We start from the raw sequence: 24,886 nt of genomic DNA on the forward strand, positions 1-24,886 counted from the left end.
CGTGCAAATGATTGTAAGTCTCTCTCAGTTGCTGCCTTCTATTTACAAACAGCTGAGCCTTTTCTTCCCACTTCTGGATGAGACAGAGAAAGGGCACCAGAACCAGCCTCAAAAGGTTTGAAGGAAACATGTTGTGGCTTGGAACGCAGAAAATCAGGAATGCTATCTTCAGAGAGAAAGAAAAGGCAGATTATATCTGCTACAGAGGTTTCAGGCTATTTGGCTACAATCCCTCCATGTATAGGGACATATAGGGTGAATTTAACTCAGCAAATAAACACTTTTCAATTCAAATTGGATCCTAGAGAGCTATCTGAGGAAAAATCATTTTTCAGGATCTTCATTCTCTATAGTTTCTTGGAATTGAAATTGCTTAAAAGAATTTCATGTTTTATTTTAAACCATTTAAAAACATATCATGGCAGGAACATGAAAGCTACCACTGGAATTCCCATTTCCACCATTTTCAAAATGGATAGGGCTGGTCGAGGGGTGGTGTGACGCTGGTGGGGGTTTTCTGGGTTGCTTTCCGTCGTGTGCTTGGTGAAAAAAGGCAGAGCATATGGAAGGCTGGTGATTCATCTCCGTGTAAGATGTCCTGGGGAGGGTTGGGATGCATTCGCTCTGCAGCATTTCCCCCGCTGTACAATGCTGAAGTTTTTGCCTTAATGAAACAGAAGAATTTGCTCTATTTCAGATTTTCAAATGGATGATCCCAGAAATTTTTTCCAAATCAAAGTTTCCTCCTTTTCTGTCTTTGTGTGACCCCATCTCCTTTTGCAGTCTTATTCACAAGGGTCCCACTCTACCCCGGCAGCTGGGGAGGAGTACGATAGCCTATGTGTTCAGTGGTGCTTTCAGGGCTCAGAGAGCACTGCCCCGTGAGTGTGTGGCAGTGTAGGTGTCCCCAGGTGGAAGGACATTATTAAATCAGGAAGAATATTTCAACAAATAGATGGCAGTGTATATCTTAGTGATGGTGGAAGGTAAATATTTAGGCAGTACAAGCTGTTGTTTGCAAGAACTAATTTTGTTGAAGATCAGGGTCAAGTGTACGTACTAAGAGTCTTTGATTTATTGGCATTATTCAAAAATTGGGCTTAATTTGTTCTTCCCTTGGAGGGCACATCTTTCGCGCTTGACTTCAAAGCATCAGTGACATGACTGGAAGAAGCTTGAGATGTGGTTACTTTTTGTAAAAATATTAAAATGTGGAAAATCAGAAAGATCTTCTTTAAATAGTCTGCTATAATTAAACATTTATCTTACATCCATATAATGGAAAATGGTGAGCCATTGGAAACTATTTTGGATAGTTTGTTTAATTTTAAACTATTAGAATGTTCAATGTCAGTAAAAGGAGATTACGTTATACAATTAAACGAAAAAAATGAGTATACAAATAGTATGTATGCCATGGTCCCATTTCCTTAAATCTATCTACAACAATAGATGGGGCTATATGAAATTACCGTTTCATATGTCAAAATATTTTGATATCAGCAATTTTGGATAGTTCAAGGTACAAGAGAAAGTGTACACATACACACACACCATATATACACACATATACACATGCCACACACACACACACGAATGATAATTACCAAACTCTGGATGGGGATCACAGGCAACTTAAAAAATGTTTCTTTTTCTTATTGATGCTTTCTATAATGAACGTGCGTTACTCTTTTAATAAGAGAGAGAGAAGCAGATGCAGAAACTTTCATGGTGGAGACAGGTTGGCTTTGGAGCTTGTCTATGCTGTCAGTAGAAGACTGGAGGATTTTTATCTCTGATTTTCAGAGCTCTTTAGAAATGACCAGATTTGGTGAAAGTAACTACCCTTCTCTTCTCTTCCCTTCCTGTCCCCAAGTAGATTCCCCCAACTAAATTGTGGGATCTCCTTTTGCATGCAAGGATCTGGCATTAAGCAGGAGCTCAGTAAATATTTGTGAAGGACTGAATGAGTGAATACTTGAAGGGGAGAGTGATTAAATTATTATTGTATAATATATTCTGAAATTTTGCCTTTTTCCTCCCAATTACTAAATGACTTGATTTGTCCTAAGAATAGAATGGGGTTGAGTTATAAGTCCATATACTAAGAGGAAAATCCAGTCTGTTGAAAAAGGCAAAAATGAAAACATTGAATTGACTGCTGAATTTGTCTGGAAGAATCTTCACAATTCTCCTGGATAGGGTATAAAATAGCTGGGTAAAAATCTCAGTTTATTTTGAATTTCTGGAAGATGTTAGAATTCCTGACCCCTTATTATACAGACATTTCTAAAGCAGCCTGACCTATAGGGACAAGTGCTCAGGCCTAGCTGGCCCTAGACTCTAGTTTTGGATCCTCTGCAGGATGCATTTAACTCTGTCTGTGACCAGAAGCATTGTTTTTTCAGTCTCATCCCTCTCCAGGATTGCTATCTGTGCCCAGTTTTCATTTCAATGGCTATCCACTTCTACTTTGGGTTGAAAGGAGGGTAGGAAAAAAAGAGAGAAAGAGAGGAAAGATGGAAGGAAGGAAGTGAGGGAGGAAGGACTGAGGGAGAGAGGGATGGAAGGGAGAGAGGGAGGGGTAGGGGGAGGGAGAGATTTTTAGCCATGTGGGATCTTTCAGTACTCTTTTTAGCAAATGGTTATAAAAATGCTCCAAAGGGTAGATGCTGATCATTTACCAGCTGACACGATCAGGGGAGCATTATTTCCATCCTGTGATTACCTCTAAGTGACTCATGCCAGCCTAGATGGGTTCTAAGTCCCTGAGTAGCGCAGGTCCTGAAATTAACTTGAATAACCTAATTTCTACCTTCCCGTCGATCTCTTCTTACACACTGTGCAAAGGGCAAAACAGAAGTGAAACAAGAAAGATTAACAAGGTCTGTGCCAGCTGTTCGAGGAGAAGGCATTGTTTGTCTGCATTTAAGGAGAAAAGGACACTATTTGGCAGCGTGGGGTGCCTCGGCGTCGGCTGGAGCTAATGATCATCCTGAGAATTGAGCTGTAAGGCGAGTTGCCCATTGACCGGCCCTGACTGCTCTGGCTGACAGGTGCTAATGGGAGGGGGCAGGACACAGCTGCCTGAACAGGAATCCCATTATCCTTTGCTGGGTATTGATTCGCCCTGTGGGATGTTTCCTTTCTGGCTGTGTTAATTTTCAGAGTGCACGTTCGCCTCGTTCTCAGCACAGAGAGAGAGTCAGAGGTGCTTGGGGCTAACGTGATGGGCTCTGCCTTCCAGTCTGCAGAGGTTCTGTCTGTAGGGATGTAGGCTTTCTCTAATTATAGTGCCTGCTAGGGGACAAGGTCTGGAAGAATAGCTTTACCACTAATATAATTGCCCGAGGTGCATGGCAAATTAATCTAATGACATGAGGTGCATTTTGAAAGTGTTTTTTTTTTTCCCCCACTCATAAACAGTAGTTCAAATTTAAAACTCAATGTTTTTGCACAGAAAATCCAGGCAGAGATCCAACAGTTGGAGTCTCGGCCATCTACAGTCTTCTAAAAATTTTCAATCTCTTCTTTGTTTACAATTAGGCCTTCTAAAAAATCTTTAGAGATAATTTAGAGATGACCTTTGCCTTTGGTCTTCCTCTGTGATTTGGTGGTTTGTATTGAAGGGCAATACGTGGGTGAATTGGTTTATTATAGTTAAAGTGATTGAATATAACATTTAGAGATATCTTATTAGGTAGGTAGGTCAAGGCAGATTGTCCATTGAAGAATTAGATACTACAGACTCAACTCTGGGTACCAATGAGGCATTTAAGTCATTTCATTTGACTCTTTTTAGCATCAGCCAGTCCACATCATTTACAGACTCTCTACGTGTTAAAGAAGTTGTCCTTAGATTGAGCAGAAACCTGTATTTCTATAAACTTTATGCAAGTGTATCTGTGCGTGTTGTGTATCGTGACAGGGTATTTCAGGTACATTTAAATGCTGGAACATTCAGTTTAGTTCACAAATTGCCCCAATTTCTTTCAGCTCCTATGTCTCTGTTAATGTCTGATGCAGAAACTGCAGGAGGCCTTAGTTCTGAAGGGACACTGGTCACATGCATAGCTTCTGTTCCTCAGCCTCCATCTGGCTGTTTCCCCGTGGGTATGTCGTGTTTCTGAACAGTGCAGGCATCCGGCTTTTGGAATTCCTCTGCATTCAGCTCTCCTGGGAAAGGTGAGACTAAGCAAGGAGGGATCTGTGCTCAAAGCGTTGACAGGAGGCTGTCTAGCACCACCCGCGGTGAGTTCTGTTCTTGAGAAACAGATTTCTGTGTCCATTTGCAGTGCTTCTGCCAGCGAGGAAAGTTTGTGTCAGAGGTTCAACTTAGCAAAAGGCAGACAAGCTAGGCATGAACGATTTGTCTGAGGAGGTCGGAAATGGCTCTCATAATGATCATGTGATTTTTCCTCCACGGCAAGCTCGAGATGTTTTCTATTCACTATTTCTTGACTTTTCAGAAGAGCTCTGTGGTAATCTGGTTTCAGTGTTAGAGCCCGTTTGATCCATCGGGGACTGAGGAAGTGGAGCATGTCCATTCAAGGGCTGGAGTGGGACTTAGGCCTGCATTTGGTAAAAATATATAGAACTTGCTTGAGACAAGAGGCAGCAATCCTTTTTTTAATGCATTATATTTTTGTGGTTATACAAATAATTATGTAGCTTTTGTAGGAAATTTAAAAATATAAAAAATGACAATCATCCATAATTCTGCTATTTAGAAATAATAACCGTCATTACTATTTTGATAATTTCTGTCCATTTCTAATTATATGATTTTTGTGTCCTGTTTTATCGTTTGTTATTTTGCCCAAAACGTTCCCTCACAGCACTAAAAACTCTTTAAGGATGTAACTACCAATGACTGAGTCACATTCAGGGCAAGGAAGGACAGTCGGGGAGATGGGGCATCTCCACAAGCCTGGAGCACAGTGGACAGAGGGATGAGTTCCCCAGAGCAGGTAGAAAATGCTGGTGGACAAGATGGGGGTGACTTGGTGGCCTTTAGGAGATTTCTACTGCCCTGTTTGGCTCGATGAAAAAGAGGGGAGGTAGAAGTGAAAGAGGGACATCATAGTGGTCGCATCTCTGAAAGAAGAGGGTGACTGATATAGAGGGTGGATGGGGAATACTGCCCTACAGATACCAGTCTTGGAGAGCTCAAGAGAATAAAGCTGAAATCACCTTACAGAAAACGTAAAACTGATGACGTCATACCTCTGGTGGAGGGTGTTGTTGAGAAAGTGCTCAGAAGTAATGGGCTCAGACCCAGACCTCCAGCCACTCAAGCTCAATCCTCCATCCCTCTCCACCACCACCCTGCAAATGGGTGACTCATTGAAAAATTGTCATCAAAATGCACGTGAGCTTTGTAGATTGATTCCAAACACAAGTGGAGAGTTAGAATATAAAAAGTCAAAGGCACGTGGAGAATACACACCAGAAAAAATGATGCCACAAAGGTAAAGAAATGTATAAACAAATACTTCTCTACGGATGCAAAGATATTAACAAAAATGTGACCTTTCTGAGAGAAAAACTCAAAGGAGAAATGTAGGGCCTCAAAGTAGAGATCATAAAAGTAAGAAAACAATCAAAATCATTATGGAAACAAGACTCTTATTACCAGAAGCCAAAAAATATATATGGCAAAAGACACATTCTGAGACATAAAAAGTAAGTTTCAGAGAACGAGCAAAATGAAATAGAAAAGAAATAAATTACAGATGGTTATAGAAGAAATCGTTGGTAGTGAAGACAGATAAAGGATAGCTCATATAATCATAGTTGTGCCTGGAAAGGAGAAGAGAGAAAATGTAGGCAAAAATTTAAAATGATATTTTTAAATTTTGGATTTTTGTTTTACAAACAGATTGGCATCCACAGATTGAAAGAGTACATCATGTCCCAGGAAAACAAGTTCAGAAGAAGACTACTCTCACATGTTTTGCTGAAGTTAATAGGGAGGATTCCGTGGCACCTAGGGGAAAATCAAGTTCTCTCTAAGGCGAAAAGGCAGGGTGGCCCCAGGCGTTTTTATAGCGTTCAAATGGGAAACGCAATGGACCAATGTTTACAAAGTTAGAGATGAAAATATGAGTCAAGATGTTTATATGCAACCTAGCTGCTATTCAAGTAGAAAGACAACAGGCAGGTCTTCTCAAGCATTCAAGAACTCAAGGTGTATAGGCCCCAGTAGTCCTCAAAAAGCCTGTGAGAGAATAAGCTGTAGGCAAGCAGGAGATCACTAGAGATTTTAGGTGAAGACGGAGGAGCAGGAGGAAGGGAAGGAGAGAAAGGGGAAGAGGCAGGAGGAAGAGAAGCGACGAGAGAGAGAGAGGAAATGAGAACGGAAGAAAGGAAAGGAGAAGACTGGTGACAGCATCGAATTCACTGAAATGAGACGCAAAGCTGAGTAACTGGAGAGTATGATTAGAAAACAGAATGTAAACATAAAATATGCTAATAATAAACTGCCAAAACATTGAGTTTGAGTGGGGAGAGAAGATGTGAGTATTTATGGAATATATCCAAACACAGACATACAAAGGATAACTTTAATAGAAGAGGTGGTGATTTACCAGGAAATGCAAATAAAAATAAGGCAGAGTTGTAAAATTCATGTCTAGCAAGTTTTAACTAAAAGTAAAAACTATTAAAGATAAACACTGTGTACTGATAAAGATTACAACCTACCATGAAGGTCTATCCTGAATGTTAACGCACAAAATATGGAAAAACTCATTAAAACAGAAAATAAACAGATGAAAACACAAAAGAACAAGTAAACTTTAATTTACCTTTCTTAGCTTACGATATATCAAGTAAATAAAAACAAGTAAAAGTATAGAAAGTCAAATCATTCAAGACGTGAAATAGATATGTATTGATTGATCATATGTTAAGCCACAACGAAAACAAAGTTCTGAAAGTAGAAATGGTTCAGATATTATCTGATGGCAATGTTATAAAAACTAGAAATGGACAACTGTGACTGACGCTGCCAGTGACCTACTCAATATTCATTTTGTCTTCTGCTTTTTAGTTGAATCTCAGGTTTGCACGGGCTGCAATGTTCCCAGCTGAAAATACTCACCCAGACGCCATTTCTGCTAGGGCTGCCATATGACACAATTGCAGTCAGTGAGACTTGGAAGCTGAGAGTTCTGGAAAAGCTTTTGCTTTCCTGATACAGTGCTCTTTCTTTTCCACTTTCGTTTTCTTCCTTCCTGCTTCTTGCTTGGAAAGCAAATGTGACACCTTGAGGGAAGATGAAAAACATAAGGAAAAAGATCTACATACTTACATACTGGTAAAATTAATTTGTATACTGGGATCCACAAAACGGAGGCTGCCCCGGGGGTCCAGCTGAGGCCACAAATCTAAACCTAAGTCAGACTGTACTTACAGGAAACACCTCATCATCAAGGAAACCTAACATACACCTGTGGCTTAGCATCAAAAGAATGACAGGCATATTTACCAGGCAACTCTACATGCAAGAGCTGGGCAACTACCCTGAAATTCTCTGCCAGAGGCACATGTGTGAACAGCAGTTTATAATAAATGACAGAAAGTTGTAAATGTGACTAAGAAGAAGTGATCAATTCTAGGAAAACTTTAGAAAGTTGCATGGAAGGAGGGTCTTTGTTTATGTCTATGTTTATGAGGGATACTACCAAAAAGTTGGTATTTTTTTTTGTAATGCCTTTGTCTGGTTTTAGGAATGCTGGCCTCATAAAATGAATTGGGATGTACTCTGTTCTTTTTTATGTTGTGTAAGAGTTTGTGTAGAATTGATATTATTTTTTTCCTTATATGCTTTTTAGATTCACTAATGCCACCATCTAAGCCTGGGGTTTCATTTGTGAGAAAGTCTTTCAACTGTAAATCCAATTTCATCTACAATTTAAATATAGGGCTTCAAGTAGAGAGTTTTATAAATATATCAGTTTCAAATATTCTGTTTCTTTTCATTTAAATATTGACAATTTGTATCATTCAAGAAATTTTTCCATTTCAACTAAGTTGTTGAATTTATTGTCATGAAGTGATTCACAATATTTCCTTATTATCTTTGCCTTTTGTAGAGGATCTCTAGTAATGTCTCCTTTTTCATTCCTGGTATTGATATTTCACATATTTTCTCTTTATTTTCTGATCAGTCTGGCTAGAGATTTATCAATTTTATTGATATTTTCATAAACCAGTTTTTAGTTTCACTGATTTTCTTTTTCAGTTCTCTGTTTTTAATTTTGTTGATTTCTGCTTAAAAAAACCCTTTCCTCTTATTATTTGAATTAAATTTGTTCTTAGTTTTCTAGTTTCTTGAGGTATAAAGTGAGATCATTTTATTTAAGACCTTTCTTCCTTTCTAATACAAGCATTTAATGCTCTAAAGTTTTCTTTAAACATTGCTTTAGCTGTAAGCTGAAATCCAGAGTTTATTATGTTGATTTTTAATTTTCATTCTGTTGAAAACATTTTATAATTTCTCTTTAATTTTTACTTTGACTCCTGGGTTGGTTATGATTTCCAAGTCTCTGAAGATCTTCCATGTGTCTTTCTGTTACTGATTTCATCGTCATCAAAGAAGTTACTTTGCATGATTTCAATCCCCTTAAAATTTTTGAGGCTGACTTTATGGCTTATTGTATGATCTGTCTTTTGACTATTCCATGTGACCTCAGGAGTGTGTTGTTGAATGGAGCATTTTATGAAGATCAATTAGGTCAATTTGGTCTCAGGTTTTCCAAATGCTTAATTTTCTTTGAATTGCTTGAGCAATTCCTGAGAAGGAGTTGTTGAAATCTTCAACCGTAATTAAGGATTTGTCTACTTCAACTTCTAGCTCCGTGTTTCTGCTTCATGCCCATTGAAGCATTTTTATTACATGCCTACACATTTAGGATTTTAAAATTTTTATCTTTTACTGGAGAAGATTGGCCCTGAGCTAAGATCTGTGCCAATCTTCCTCTATTTTGTATGTGGGTTGCTGCCACAGCATGGCCACCAACAAGTGGTATAGGTCCGTGCCTGGGAACCAAACCTGGGCCACCATAGTGGAGCCTGCCAAACTTAACCACCAGACCACAGGGCCAGCCCCACATTTAGGATTTTTGTAGGCTGTTTATTATTATGGTATGTCCCTATCTATCTCTGGTAATAATCCTTGTTTTGAAGTAGTACTTTGATATTAATATAACCACTCCATATTTCTTTTGATTAATGTTTGCATTTAGCCTTTTTAAATCTTTTTACTTTTAATCTATCTTTGTTTTTATGTTTAACTTAGATTATTGATATACTATGTTTGCCTTGTTTTTTCTTTTAATCCAGTCTAACAGTATCTGTCTTTAATTGGGGAGTTTTGTTCATCTACTTTTACTCTACTAATGAATATGTTTGAGATTAAGTCTACTCTTGCTATTTATCTATTTTTCCATCTGTTCTTTATTACTTTTTTGCCTACTTGCTTCCTTTTGTGGATTCATTGAATTTTCTTATGACTACTCTTTTTTTTTGAGGAAGATTATCCCCAAGCTAACATTTGCTGTCGATCCTCCCCTTTTTGCTGAGGAAGATTGGCCCTGAGCTAACATCTGTGCCCATCTTCCTCTCTTTTATATGTGGGACACCTGCCACAGCATGGCTTGATAAGTGGTACATAGGTCCTCACCCGGGATCCAAACCGGTGAACCCTGGGCCATGGAAGCAGAGCATGCAAACTTAACCACTGCACCACTGGGCTGGCTCCTTCTTATGACTACATTTTACCTGTACTGCTAGATTAATAGTTGTTCCTCTTTTATTTTTTGTTAGTTGCTCTAGAGTTAACATTATGAAATTTTAATTTATTGCAGTCCCTATTCAAATATTTTACCACTTCAGTTTTAGTATAATAATCTTATTACAGTGTACTTCCAATAACACCTTTTTTCTTGTGATATTATTGTCATACCTCTTAGTCCTACATATGCCATAAATCTCATAATACATCATTATCATAAGTATCATTATTATTGCTTTAAACAATTCTTTTTTATACATTAAAAAATAATTAAAATGTATTTTTATAACAGTCTACATGTTTACTATTCTCAGCACTCTTTATTCTGTCCTATATGTCTAAATTTTCATCTAATATTATTTTCTTTTGAAGAAACACCTCTTAAGGTTCTTGTAGTGCAAGTCTGATGATAGTGAATTATATATTTTGTCTCAAAAAGATCTTTATTTTATCTTCGCTTTTGAAATGCTGGATAAATTCTAGATTAGCAGCTTTTCAATATTTTAAAATACGTCTCTCCATCGTCTTCTGGTTTGCATAGTCTCTGGTGAGATATCTGCTGTAATTCATATCATTGTCCTTTTTAGTTTATTGTATCCTTTTTATGTTGTTTTTGAAAGATTTTCTCATCACTCATTTTCAGAAAATTTTAACTGCACATATTATCCCTTACATTTCTTTTGCCTGGGTTTGTTAAGCTTTTAGGATCTATAGATTTACAGTTTTCATCAAATTTGATATAAAAGTCTTTGTCTATATTTCTGCAAAAATTTTTCTCTCCATTTTCTTTCCAGTCCTTCTAGTGCTCCACTTACATGAATGCTGGAGAACTTGACATTGTCCCACAGTTTGCTGATAATTTGTTTACTTTTTCATTCTTTTTTCTCTGTCCTTCATTTGGGATAATTTCTACTGCTATTTCTTTAAATTCACTTGTCTTTTCTTATTCTATGTCTAATCTGCTCTTAATCCAGTGTTTTTATTTTTAATTTGAAATACTTTTTATTTATAAACGTTTCACTTAGTTTTTTTTTTTTTTTTCTGTACCTTAGATCATTTCCCTTTTCATCACGGTCATGCTTTCCTCTGCCTTCTCGGACGTTTGGAATAAAATTATGTTCTCTTTTTAACTTATTAGTCCACTAGTTTCCTCATGCCTGTGTGAGTTTCTATTTTTTATTTCTTCTGATATGGAAAAATTTATGCTTTTTTACAAGCCTAGTAGCTTTTTAATAATGCCATGTATTGTAAATGTCATGTTGTTGTTTGCTGTGTTTTGGTTTTGTGTGTGTTTTTAATAATGATGAATTTTTGTTTTTGTATGTCATTAGATTAGTTGGTATCACTTGGTATTACTTTGAGGCTCGTTTCTTCTTTTGACTGGAACCATATGTTATGTTTTTAGTGACTTGCCATCATAAATGCAGGCGGATTTCTTTGTATACTTCAGGTATAATATGCAATAGAGTTTTACATAATGCAAATTAATTTTTGTATTTTATTTCTTTACTCTTTCATTAAAATTTATTCCAAAGGCTTCTTTAATTTTATTCACATTCTATTTCTTAATTAAACTTTTTATTTTGAAATAATTATAACTTCACATGCAAGAAGAAACAGTACAAAGGGATTCCATGTGTTCTATACCCAGTTTCTCCCAAAGGTAACATCTTGAAAAACCACAGCACAATATCACAAACATAATGTGGACATCAATACAGTAAGACTGCTCCCTCACCATCTGTTGTGTGGCTCTTGGTAGAATACCCATTCGCCTGCCAACCGTGCCCCCTCCTTAACCCCAGGTAACCAATAATCTGCTTTTCACTTCTATAACTTTGAAATTTTCAAATGTTATATAAATAGAATCATACAGCATATAATCTTTTGGAATTGGCTTTTTTCACCCAGCAGAATTTTCTGGAGATTCATCTCAGTTGTGATGTGTATCGATAGTTTGTTCCTTTTTATTGCTGAGTAGTATTTCATGATATGGATGTGCCACAGTTTATTTAACCTGTTGAAGAACATCTGAGTTGTTTCCAGATCTGGGCTATTGTGAGTAAAGCTGCTATGAACGTTTATGTACAGGTTTTGAGTGAACATAAGTTTTAATTTTATCTGGGATTAATCCCCAGGAATGCAATTGCTGGATGTATGGTATTTGCATGTTTAACTATTTAAAAAACTGCCAATCTTTTTCAGACTGGCTGTACCATTTTACTTTGCCACCAGCAACATATGAGTGATAACAGTTACTCCACATCCATGCCAGCATTGATGTTGTCACTTTTCTAAAGGTCCTAGCCATTCCGATGAGTGATTTTATTTTGCATTTCCCTAACAGATAATGATGTTGAATAGCTTTGCCTGTCTTTATTTGCCATCTGCATATCTTCTACAGTGAAATGTCTGTTCATGTCTTTTATACATCTTCTAATTAGCTTGTTTCCTTACTGTTGAGTTTTCAGAGTTGTTTATATATTCTAAAGAGTAGCCCTTTGTTGAATATGTGATTTTCAAATATTTTGGCCTTCTCTGTAGCTTGCCTTTTCATTTTTTAATAGAGTCTTTTGCAGGGCAAACGTTTTAAATTATGATAAAGCTGAATTTATAAATTTCCTTTATGGATTGTGCTTTTGGAGTCAAGTCTAAGTGCTCTTTGCCTACCCTAAGATTCTGAAAGATTTTTGCCCTATTTTTTTTCTAAAATTTTTATAGTTTTACATTTTACATTTAAGTCCATGCTACATTTTGAGTTATTTTTGTGTAAGACAAGGGGGTCTGTATTATGTTCCACACATCTATGGGTCTCTCTCTCTCTTTCTTCCCACTAACACCACACAGTCTTGATTACTGCAGCCATAATAAGTCTCGAAGTTAGTTAGACTGACACTTCCCACTTCATTCTTTTTTGTTTTTAAGGCTTTGTTTTTTTAGAGTGGTTTTAGGTTCACAAGAAAACTGAGAGGAAGGTGCAGAAATTTCCCATATACCCACTGTCCCCACATGTGTATAATCTCTCCCGTTATCAACAACACTCACCAAACTGTTACATTTTTTACCAAGGATGAACCCACACTGATACATCACAAGCATCCAAAGTCCATAGTTTACCTTAGTGTTCATTCTTTCTGTCCTACACTCTATGGTTAGACGAATGTCTAATGACACCTACACATCATTTTAATACCATACAGAGTATTTTCACTGCTCTAAAAATTCTCTAAGCTTTGCCTTTTCATTTTCCCCCATCCCCACAAGCAACCACAAATCTTCTTATTGTCGCCATAGTTTTGCCTTTTCCAGAATGTCATATAGTTGGAATCATACAGTATGTAGCTTTTTCAGATTGGCTTTTTTCACTTAGGAATATGCATTTAGGGTTCCTCCATATCTTTTCAAGCCTTGATAGCTCATTTCCTTTTAGTGCTGAATAATATTCCATTCTGGATATTCTGCAATTGGTTTACCCATTCACCTACTGAAGGGCATCTTGGTTGCTTCCAAGTTTTGGCAATTATGAATATAGATGCTATGAACATCTATGCACAGGTTATTGTGTAGACATAGATTTTTTACTCCTTTGGGTAAATACCAAGGAGTGCGATTGTTGGATTGTATGGTAAGAATACATTTAGTTCTGTAAGAAACCACCAAATTGTCTTCCAAATTAACTGTACTATTTTGCATTTCCATCAACAACGAATGAGATTTCCTCTTGCTCCACATCCTCACCAGCGTTTGGTGTCATCAGTGTTCTGGATTTTGGCCATTGTAATAGATGTGTAGTGGTATCTCATTGTAGTATAATTTGCATTGCCTTGGTGACATATGATGTGGAGCATCTTTTCATATACTTATGTGCCATTTTCTTTGGTTAAGTGTCTGTTAAGGTCTTCGGCCCATCTTTTAATGATGACATGAATGTTAAATGTTATTTTATAGTCCCTTAGGTGACTGCAGCTCTGTTCTTTTCTAAACTTTTTTTCAGTATATCTTCTTTCTTGCTCAGATAGGGTAGTTTCTATCATTTTACCTCCAAGTTCACTGATTTCTTTTCCTCTTTCCCCTCTGTTCTATGAATGATGCTATCCATTGAATTCTTTATTTTGGTTATTCTTTTTTTAAGTTAACATATTCCCATTTGGTTCCTTTTTATATCTTCTATATCTTTGCTGAGGCTTTCAACTTTTTAATTCATTTCAAGCATGTTTGTAACTGCTTTTTGAAGCATTTCTCTGATGGTTGCTTTAAAATCTTTATCAGGATAATTCTAATTTCTGTGTCATCTTGGTGCTGGAGTCTGTTGACTTTTTTCCTCATTTAGTTATAGATCTTCCTGTTTTTTATTTTAACAAATAATTTTTGATGGAAACTGGGGCATTTTGAATATTAAGTTTTGAGACCCTGTATCTTATTTCAACCTTCTCTTTTGTTTGGCTTCCTCCAGCACTATCCTTTAGGGGTAGGGGAGCAATGTCACCACATTACTCTCAGGTGGGTGTAGAAGTCCAGGATCCCCACTCAGCCTCTAAGACTTGTGAGGGGCGGGGGCTTCTCATTCCTCCTGAGGGTGGAATTTCCGGCTCTTTGCTGGGGCTCCACTGATAACATCCAGGATGAGAGGGTTAGAAATGCCTCATTACTGCTCCTCTTGTGGCCTCATCTGACACCTTGGGCAGGTGGCTTCTTTATCACTGAGCACTTGTAAAATCCCTGACTGTATTCGAGGCCTCCTTTGATGCCACCCCTGTAGTGAAGGGGAGAGGCACCTTACTACTGCCGGGTGGGGTGGAAGTCTAGGCTCCCCACGTGGTCTTCACTGACAGACACTGAGGGGCAGGGGCAGAGGGGGAAGGGCTCATTATACCTGGTGGGATGAGAGTCCTGGCTCCCTAGTCTCTCCTTCTCAACACTTCCCTAGGGAGGGTTTGTGGGGACCTGATTACAGCCTGGCAAGGATGGAGGTCTGGCTCCTCCACTTGGCCTTTGTTCGTGTGGGTGGGAGTGGGATCACAGCATTTTTGGTGTGTTTGACTGCAGTAGAGCAGGTAGTATCTAAAAGTTTTCTGTCCTTCTATGCTGCCTCTTCCTTCTACCTCTGACTAGAAAGAACATACTTGGGGGGCCTCTTTTTATCTGCACCTGGTGGCATTTCTGTGTTGCCCGCTCCTCTAGCTCTGAGTCTGGAACATAGGAGGCAATGTGAAAACCCAGGGAGCTTCCTGTGGTGTCAGTCTTTGGGTCCCAGTGTCCCTAGCTAATCTGTCTTAGCTCTACTTTTCAGAGTCTTCTTCTATTTGTCTTTCGTATGATGTTCAGGGTTTTAGTTGTTCTTAGTGGGAGGAATAGGGTAAAGTATGCCTACTCTGTCTTCCTGAAAGCAAAAGTCCCATGAGACTAGTTTTGAAGCCTTGTAAAGGTGATTCCTCAGACTTTAGCCTGGGGTTAGTTTAGTCCCACTTCTAATGTCTTATCCTCCTGACGTGTCTACTTAATGCCCCGTGTATGACAAGCTCCTTTCTCTTGGCCTGGTGGGAATATAAGCTATTCCCTAAACACACCTGGATTTTGACAATAATATTAGCTAAGAGTATCTTTCCTTTAATTTGAATTTTTTTTGTTATTAGTGTGGTTGGATATTTTCTTTCATATGAAAACTAGGTATCTGCCCCTCAATGCCTGTAACTTTTCCAGTTTGCTAAGAGTCGTCTTGTCCTTTAAGGTTTCCATAAGCTTTGGCTTTTCCCTCCCTGTTACTGATCCCTTACAATATCTTTGGGAATCTTGAAGCTGGTGGCTGGGGAGGACACATGTCCCCTGGTCACTTAGTGCTCTGTGTTCCTGCTTCCTCTAGATTCTCACTGCCTATGTTCTGCTTCACCTCCTGTGTGCGCTGGGTTTTTCTGTGCTTCATGGAGCTGGAGAACACTCCACATCTGGGCTCTCAGAGCACCGCTGACTCCATGGTGGGCCGCAGCCTGCTCTACCCAAAGTTGGGAAGATGAGGTGGGGGTCATATTAGAGCAACAACGACTCACATGAGAGCTCAGCAAGCAATTTAAGATCACGTGTTAGATTTCCATCTTCTCAACAGTCTCTTGGCTGCTTCCAACGCTGGGGATGTTCCCTGAATGACTCTTCCCTTTGTGCTCAAGTATTCTGCCATGTTGCTCAGCCCTCTCTCCTCAACCTCTTCATCTCTCTTTCTTTCAACCTCTGCCCCGAAATCCCTCTCCATTTCTCGTGTACAGCTCGTTGACCCCATGGCCTCCCTGCAGCCCATCTGGGCCTTGCCCAGACAACAGCCTCATCTTTCTCACCAAATGTTTTCTGAAGACATTGTTTCCTGGAGAGAAATTTTTTTTCCATCTTCAAGCTTATACATTGCACCACTCCAGGGGGCATCTTTCACACTTTCACAGAAAATAGACCATGAGCGGGTCCTGGGACTGTCGGATGGGGAAGCCTGGGGCTTTGTGTAGTGCAGACGTTAGCTCTTTGACTAGTAACATAAGCCTGGAAAACACTTTTTCTAGTTTGCCATTTGTCTTAAGATGTTTGTTGCTTTATTCTGCTGTATAAAAATATTTATATACATAAAACCTGCATTTGAAGTTGAATATGTAATTTTTCCTTTATGTGTATTTATTATTCAGGCTTATTTAGAAAATCTGTCTCTGCCTAAAGGTTATAAAATACCATGTTTTCTTCTAGTGCAGTTCTTTTGTTGTCTTGTTTTAATTTTTTTTAAACCTGTAATCCTGTTGGAAACAGTTTGAAATAAGAAGCTAAAGACCCTGCTTTCTTCTCATTCTTGCCAAATAACTTGTTTGACAACGTTTACTGGTTAAAGAATTATTTTCTGTTGATTTGAAACGACACTTTTCCACTATTTATACTTGAGCCTTTATCTGGGTTCAAGTTTAATGTTATATCAAACTTTAATCATGACTTCGTTTTATCTCTGTTCTTCTAAAGACATTATCTCGGGTTCAAGGTCCTAGACTGCCAGAACTCCATGGCATGTGAAAGTCATCTGGGTCCAGCCCCATCATGCCATGGAGGGAGAAACTGAGGGCATAAAATTCAAGCAACTTGGCTGTTGGCGCACAGGGAGCCAGCAGCAGGGCCAGAGTTTAAGCCAAGTTTGTGTGTCCTTAAAATGGGTTTTGCCTCTACCCTTCATCTTCATTTCTACCGCATCACACATATCTGTCCTTGTAATTTCCCTTCACTGGTTGTGCTGGTCCCCTCTTCCCCACCCTAGTACATGGTATACAGACCTTCTAGAATAATCTTGGTAAAACAGAAACTGTGCAAGACAGAAGAGAAGATAGCATGTTGCCTGTGTGGAAAATTCTATTGTGGCACAGCCTCATGGACCTTCCTGAGCTATGTGGTGAGTAAGAAGACCCTGTAGTCAGGGCAACCTTGGGGCCCAGGACGCCTGGCACAGAGGCTCACTGATCAAGTGCTACTTGAGGTGGGGAGGAGCGTTCTCCTACTCCTGGTGCAGGACCCAGGCATGCAGGCTGGCTCAGAAGCTGTTGGCAGAGTCGATGGGGGCATCAGCAGGCCCAGCAAGCAGTGCCCCATCCAGAGGGTGGCGGGAATGGAGCATAGATAACAGGCCCACAGGGGCGGTTCCTAGAGGACAAGACACCCTGGCTGCTCTGTGAGTTGTGAGGCAAGTAGGACAAAGTATGAGGGCAGGGTGAGTAATGATGCATGTGTGTATTTGTAATGTGTGTATTACCTCTGTGCTTCAGAGGTAAGAGCTGTGACCAGGATAGCAAGAAGGGGGTATCTGTGAATGCCAGAGGGTCTGCAAGAGAGGCACGTGGAATGGAAAATCCTGGCTGAGAAATGGGGATCTGCTCCTAGATGCAGATGGGATGGTGCCTGCCCTGTTCCAGAGGGAAATGCTGGGTCCTGACACTGTATGTGAGAGATTTCTGAAACCACGTCCTTCTTTGGATTTCCCGTGGTAGCTGCTGCCTTGGCTGGGACTCGGTGACCCCACACGTGATGTGTTGCTTCACACAGTTTTCCAGACAGGCCTCAGCAGGTTGTCATAAAGGCTGCTTGGTACCTGAGAGGAAGACAATGGTGACTAACACCTGTGGGCAACAGAACTTGTTTAAAAGCTAATATAGGACCCCCGAGGTCTTCCAGAAATAACAGAGAGGATTTTTCAGGGGGATAACTCCTGCTTTGTGGAGTAGGAACAATGCAAATTTTACAGCCCAAGCAGTATAAATTTTACTGATAACCTCACCCCATTTTTCTTCTTTTTGAGCCCATTTTTAATTCCAAGTTGAGATGGCCTGAGGATACTTGGGTTACGTGTATTTTCCCATGTTGCCTCAGAGCCTTGGAAGCAAAGTGCATGTTACTCCAGCTGTGGCTGTATTGAGATTAACACTATTGAAAATATGCTTCCTTTGACCCCAGGTATGTGCCTGCAGATTTTCCAAGCCTGGGGCCTGTCGGAAAAGGAAGTGGAAGAGGGTTGTGGGAAAGCTTGATAATGGTTGGGAAAGAAGAGAGCATCCCTCTAAACATGCACTTGATCAGACTCTCAAGGAAATCATGCTAGGTTTGTGATAAACACAAGGAGCAGGTATTTAGAATGCTCCTAGTTCTAAAAGGAATAATAAAAAACCCAAATCTCGGTAGTTCTAAGAGTATATCACTGTGTATATTAACAGATGAGAATATTGACTAAAAGTAGTTACTTCTCATAATAAGTGGCTCCCCTATAGAAACCTTAGAACTCTTCCCTTGGAATGGAGGAAGCAGAAATTCACCCCAACCTAGGTGCTTAGAGGGGCAAGATGCCCACTGCCTTTAACTAGTTGACCATTTTTGTGGACATCTACCATTTTGGTCATTAATCAATGATGTTGGCAGGAAATCACCCATTAGGATGGGTTCATGCAGGTCTTGAAAAATATTAACTGTTTTGTCTACATTGGGGTTGGAGAAATCCCACAGAGCAGGTTGTTACGGACTAAACTTTTGTATCCCCCCAAAAATCATATGTTGAAGCTCTAACCCCCCATGTTCTGGTATTGGGAGGTAGGCCTTTGGGAAGTACTTAGGTTTAGATGACGGTCTGATGGATTAGGGCCCTTATAAGAAGAGGTGGAGCCACCAGAGCTTCCTCTCTTCCCCACGAGAGAACACAGCAAAAAGGCAACCATCTGCTTGCCAAGAAGGCCCTCACCAAGTACCGAATCTGCCAGCACCTTCATCCTGGCTTTCCCAGTCTCCAAAACTGTGAGAAGAATGTCTGTTATTTAAGCCACCCAGGCCATGGGATTTTGTCATGACAGCCCGAGTAGACTAAGACAGAACAGCTACTTCTAGTGTCAGAGAGAACCGGGCCCTGGGTTTGGCTTCCTCACCTAGCTAATGGGATGGCCCTGGACTTCTCTGAACTCCCATTTACTCATCTCTAAAGCAGAGATAATAATACCTCCATTGTAGGACCATTGGTCCATTTAGGATACACACACCCAACCCTGCACTCCCGTTCCTCCTCCACACATGCACATCATGCATCCGGCCCTGGATAACTGGGACATAGTTGAACCTCCATATATATTTCTTATTGTTTATTGGTTTATACAAATAGAAGCTCTTTTGGGAGCTCTCATCTATGTGATGAATGTGATTTTTTAAAGGGGACATTTAGAAATTGGACTTCAATTTGGAGGTACAAGATTTTAGAGGCACTAAATTTGAAGGTACTTGAATTTGACTTATTTTTAAGATATTTGAAGATGGAAGCCAAAAAGATAACATCCATCTAGTCTAGAGGTAAGCACCCAATAATAAACTACTATGAATAGTAAAGAAAAATTGCTGCATACGGCTATTCCATTTTTTGGTTAATAGGATCTGATGTCACTGTAATGGTATTTAGTAAATTATAATGCTGCCATTAAATTATAATCCTGTAGCAAGTAGTTGTGAATTCAATTATGCTGCTTAGCTTCTAGCTATCCTGCATATTTCATCAAAAGCTGATTTGCCAATGATGGCAATGGCCTCACATTGCTATAAGGAAAAAGACATGTAGATAAAACTTGGGTTGAAAGTCAACCAGTTAATGAGAGGCTCATCAAAGTCCTACGCTAGCCCAGTCATTGAAATCATCTTCCACTGACGTGGGGTGCCCTGAGGTTTTCTGTCTCATGTTGTTCCATCTGTCCAGGCCCACTCTCCAGCTGTCCACAGAGAAGAGGAATGGGTGATTCCCTTCAACTTCCGTGTGAAATATGTGGCCAACGGTAGATCCCACCTGGGAAAGGGGAGGCTTCAGTCCCTGAGCTCAGGTGTGTATACCTGCTAGGAAACCTCAAGGGCAAATTAGCACCCAGAGAATATAGAATCTGGTTTGTAACAGGAAATCTGAGCGTCAGCTTTCAGCGACTCAAGTTTCTTTGGGGGAGAGTCTCTGAATTAAATAGCTTTTCTGAGGAGAGCTAAGAATCCAGGGTAGACAAGGAGGTCTTCAAAGCAAGGTCAGAGGCAGTAAGCAACATTCGCATGACCCAAGAAAGCCATTGTCCGGGATGCAAGCTCCTTGTAAGAGGCCTGGAGAGTGAAATGAAATGAAAAGAGAGGCCGAATGGGAAGAAATAAATTGTTCCTGTTGGCATAAATACAACTGGAAAAAACAACTTGGTCTGTAGGTCTTAGGACAGCAAAGCAATTGGCAGCTTGAAAAGCGGAAACACCCTTGGCTGTGCAGTTGTGTTCAATGCCAGGTTCAGATCTCGGCTTTGGTGGGTGACCTTGGGCAACATCTGCCCTTGTAAATGGAAATAATGATCCTGTCTTGGGGCTATTGATATCGACGTAAAGCATCCTGACGCATTTCCAGTGTGCAGGCAAAGAGACTGGGGTCTCTGGAGCCAGATTGCCCTGGTCTGGATTTGGTGTCCACTACTTACTAGCAGCATGATTTTGGACAAGTTCTTTTACTTTCCTGTGCCTCGGTTTGCTCACATGAAATAGAGCCAACAATAGTACTTTCCTCAAAGTGTTGATGTGAAGAGTAAATGAGTAATGTATGTAATATAGTTAGAACAGTGTCTGGCATCTAATACTATTACTGTATAAGTATTTGTTGTTATTGTGATCAGGCATGGTATTATCACTTCTTGAGGAACTATATGGTCTTGAGAGAATATTGAGTAAAGAAATAGAAATGGGGAGGATACTTGAGAGAGAATCAGTAGCTGTCCTCACTGTATATGTAGAATGACCTTGAGTCCATTTCTGCCTGACAGAGGGGCACACTTTCCGACATCATTCATCCAATTGTGATGCAGAGCTGGGGTTCGAATTCTGTTATACTGCAGCACCTCCTCCTTAGACATCCAGTGCTGTGCAGCCAAGATAAAACCTACCTGATTAGTGGGCTCCCTGTCTCCAGGATTTGATTATTAATCGAGGTCAATACAATATTGTAAAGCCTTGGTTTGGACCGCCACCGGGAGCAGCCGTGCAGCTGCGAGCGTGCGAGAGCAGAGGAGCTGACTTCCTCTTTATCGAGGGGGAGAAGGAAATCCCAGTATCTAAAGGCAGGGAGAGGCGATGTTGATTCCTGACTAGATTCTAGAAGATCTGTGTGCTAGGCATGAGAGGTTTTCACCAGTATCTGGTTCTCCCAAAAATTAGGCAAAGGATTGAGCTCTGCCTCCTGGGAGTTCATTGTGGGCGTGCAGAGCGAGGGATGTATGTCAGTTTTGGGTGGAAGCACTTGCTGGGGTGCAGCTCTGAGCCCACTCCTCCCTGGTACCCATGGCAGAAGTACATCTTGACTTAAAAGGGCCGTGAGAGCAGAATATTCTGGAATTTTGAGCTAACGCAAGGAGGACTTTGTGGTCCTGGAGAGGAAATAAACTTGTGTTTGTTGGGCCACTGTTACTACCTAGCCCTCAAAGACTATTTGCTTTCACTCATTCACACATTCATTCATTCTTTAGTTGGTTCATTCAGCACATGATTATTGGGTATGTAGGGTGCTCAAGCCCTGGATGCCCTAAATCACTTGTTAGCTCTTGAAATACAGATCTTGTTCTCCACTATATTTGAGTGTTTGGAGGCACTGAATTATGCTGTTGAACTGTTTGTCACAATATTACTGTTGGTGTATTGTAAAAATTACAGTGTGCTCATTGTTCCCTCTCCCTGTACTCATTTCCTTCCTTCCAGCTGATGGTGAATTAAAACAGATGCGGAGAGAAGAGGGCAGAAACGCAACCTTAGGCATCACAGACAGGGACAAAGGGAGTGTTGGGTCACATTCTATTGGGACATATTTGGGATGCTTTCTGTCACGCATTTGCACCAAGTACGCTTTCCCAAGAATGAAAAGCAAAATAAAACAACACACACAGGTCAAGGATTTGAGGTTTGTTTGATTTGGGTTGTTATTTGGGAACCAGAGAAAGCAAACCAGAGGAGCTTTGCTTGTTAAGTCAAGATGAGCATATTCTTGCAACTAAGTTAGTTTGCTCAAATACTTAGGGAATAATATCTACCCTCTAAAGGAGATAATAAGGATTTTGTAAAAATCATATGCAAAAATAGTGTTCTGCAGCCAGCTGGCCCTCAGACTGTCCAGTGGCTTCCTGCTCTCGCATCCGTACACCTTCACTTTGCCTGGTGCTGGACCCCTCAGTGGCATCTGACAAGTGACATTTGTGTGTTGAATTGACTGAGCCTCTCACTTTTCAAGCAACTGTGTTGGCAACAGAAAATGTAGCATCAACTCATTTATGGCGGCTGCTATAACACACTAAAATGCAGTAGAATGTGGAAAAGGGAAACTTTCACAGCAACGGAAGCTCCCATTGTCCCCCAGCACTACAGGGCTTTGTAGCGTGATTTTAAAGGCTGTAAGTCACAGGGAAGAGAGGGTTTCCTGAGCCTCTGGGGTAACCTCTCTCTTTTCCGTTCCATGTGATTGTGAATGGAGTAACTGAAAGGCTAAAATGGTCTCCAGATTAGAGAACCACGCAATTTTGGTTTGTTTCTGTATTGCTAATGGGATTGTAGAAATAAATATATTTTATTTGAAATTTTTATTTGCTTAGAAAAATAAGACGTTCTCATAAAAACTCAGAAACTACAAGAATATATTTTTATACGTATAAATTGACTTTTAAACATATTTAAAAGTGAAACTCGTTCTGCTCTTCCTACTAGACATAATTACTGTTTATATATGTAAATAGATATACACACATATCTAGTTGCATATAAAAGTCATATAATTATATATATAATGTAATCTCAGCTGTGTATAGTTATAGAATATTTCACATTTTTCCTACTGTTATATATAAAATTTTTTCTTATTTTAAATATAAATTTACATACCTCTTTTTATAAACCTTATTTTATTGGCTGTATAATATTTCATTCCATATTCACAATGATGATTTTTTCATGTAAAAATTTCCTGTCAGTATAAAATCATAGGCTGTTACTCTTTCTACCTGCAGACGCATCATGCAACTATGAGAAGATGTTTGTTAAATCAATTGCTAAAAAAAAAAATGCACAGAATCTGGCTAGCAGTAAGTATCATGTTCACCCACTCTCGTCCAAAACTAGAAAGAGTTAACATATGTGCTGTCACCGCAAGCACGAGTGTGGGAAGGAAAGCATTTCTCCTCCTGAACCGTTTTTAAATCACACCCATAACGTGGCTGGAAGTGAGTGTCAGGCCAAGAGAGAAGCGTTCCTCTGTTCCAAAGAATACCGCAATAGGATCACAAACGAGGCAACTTGGAACCCAGCAAAGCGAAGGTGCAGGAAGCGACTTGATTCAGTTACACCGTGTCTATCTGTGTAGACTGTTCAACAGCAACAGTGTTGTCATTTGCTAATTATGCAAAGAAACACTTTTCACTTTGTAAAATATATTTCATTCATATATATTAAATTAAACTAAAAGGAGAAACTTTTTGAAGATTTCTGGTTTGGATTTTTAATTCTGATTTAAAGAATGACTCAGCCGTTTTGAATTCATAAATATATCTTACTTACTTAGTTGCGTCCACAATAGATGGGTCTACCATCATGCCATTTGTTGGCTCTGCTAATGGCCCACTCTTCCAGAATTAGAAGCCGCTGTCTAGACCTCTTGACGGGTTGCAGCCCAGGCTGTGATCTTCCTGGCCTGCAGGACCTCTCCTGCCAAGAAGCGCCATCCCCATGCAGGCTTGGGAGACACGTTTCATCTTGGTGTTGTTTGCAGACAGACTTTAAAAAGCTGTTCCGAGAATACATCTCTGCCAGTAGTTTAGTATGTCAAACCGAGGACAAGAAGTTTGCTCTATTCTTAAAATGCAACTATTTGTATATTGGGAATACTGGCCAATGAGAAGGAGAGCTGAAGGTCAGGAAAACAACTAGGCTGCTCATGTCAGAGCTGAGTCATGGCGCCCCATGGGATTCTGGAAAGGCCTTAAGTGGTGTGGGAAGGACTGAAAGGGCGAGCACACCCCAGGGGTGGCTGTTTTGTGGCTTCTTGAGATATTAACTCCTCCATACTCAGGGGTACGGATGGGAAATGACCAAGCTAGAAGAATTCTCTGTTTATTTAAAAAAATTTATGGAAAAATAATAAAATCCTAAAGATAAGAGTGTGGGAGGCACTGTGGAGAGGAAGAGGCATGAAGAATGTACATAAATAGTTCTTCCCAGGGAAACCGGACCTGGGAAGATGAAAGACTTATGCAAAATTTGGTATCCTTGAAACTCTCAGTATGCTTTTATTAAAAAAAAAGAAAAGGCACTGACTATCCCTGTATTGTCCACTACCCAGGCAGAGAGGAGGGCAAGCTGCATGATGGGCACGTGACTGCCCAGCCACCTGCCTGTCATACCAATGTGGCCTCAAGGCCAAGCCAGAAGGACTCCTCCGTGCGAGTGAAGAAAACCGAGCAGAGGATAATTTATGGCATGTGCTTGGAGATTCCCTTAAATAGAAAAGACAGCCGCTCAACTTTTCCCAGCATGTGCACCATATTCAATGCGCCACATTGAATACAC

General features: G+C 39.9%; 2 long non-coding RNA genes across 2 annotated transcripts in view; one reads left to right on the plus strand and one right to left on the minus strand.

Moving 5' to 3' along the window:
• Positions 1 to 24,886, plus strand: part of LOC138917936 (uncharacterized) — an 88,270-nt gene that overhangs the window by 23,351 nt on the left and 40,033 nt on the right. The gene's annotated exons all lie outside the window — the stretch shown is intronic.
• LOC111768167 (uncharacterized) lies at positions 1,449 to 24,169 on the minus strand. The gene is made up of 3 exons (XR_002800350.2): positions 23,879 to 24,169; positions 7,106 to 7,269; positions 1,449 to 4,572 (listed from the first exon to the last, which is right to left on the minus strand). It is a non-coding gene; the product is annotated as an uncharacterized lncRNA (long non-coding RNA).

The sequence above is a fragment of the Equus caballus genome, chromosome 15, assembly GCF_041296265.1.
Source record: "Equus caballus isolate H_3958 breed thoroughbred chromosome 15, TB-T2T, whole genome shotgun sequence".
Lineage (NCBI taxonomy): Eukaryota > Metazoa > Chordata > Mammalia > Perissodactyla > Equidae > Equus > Equus caballus.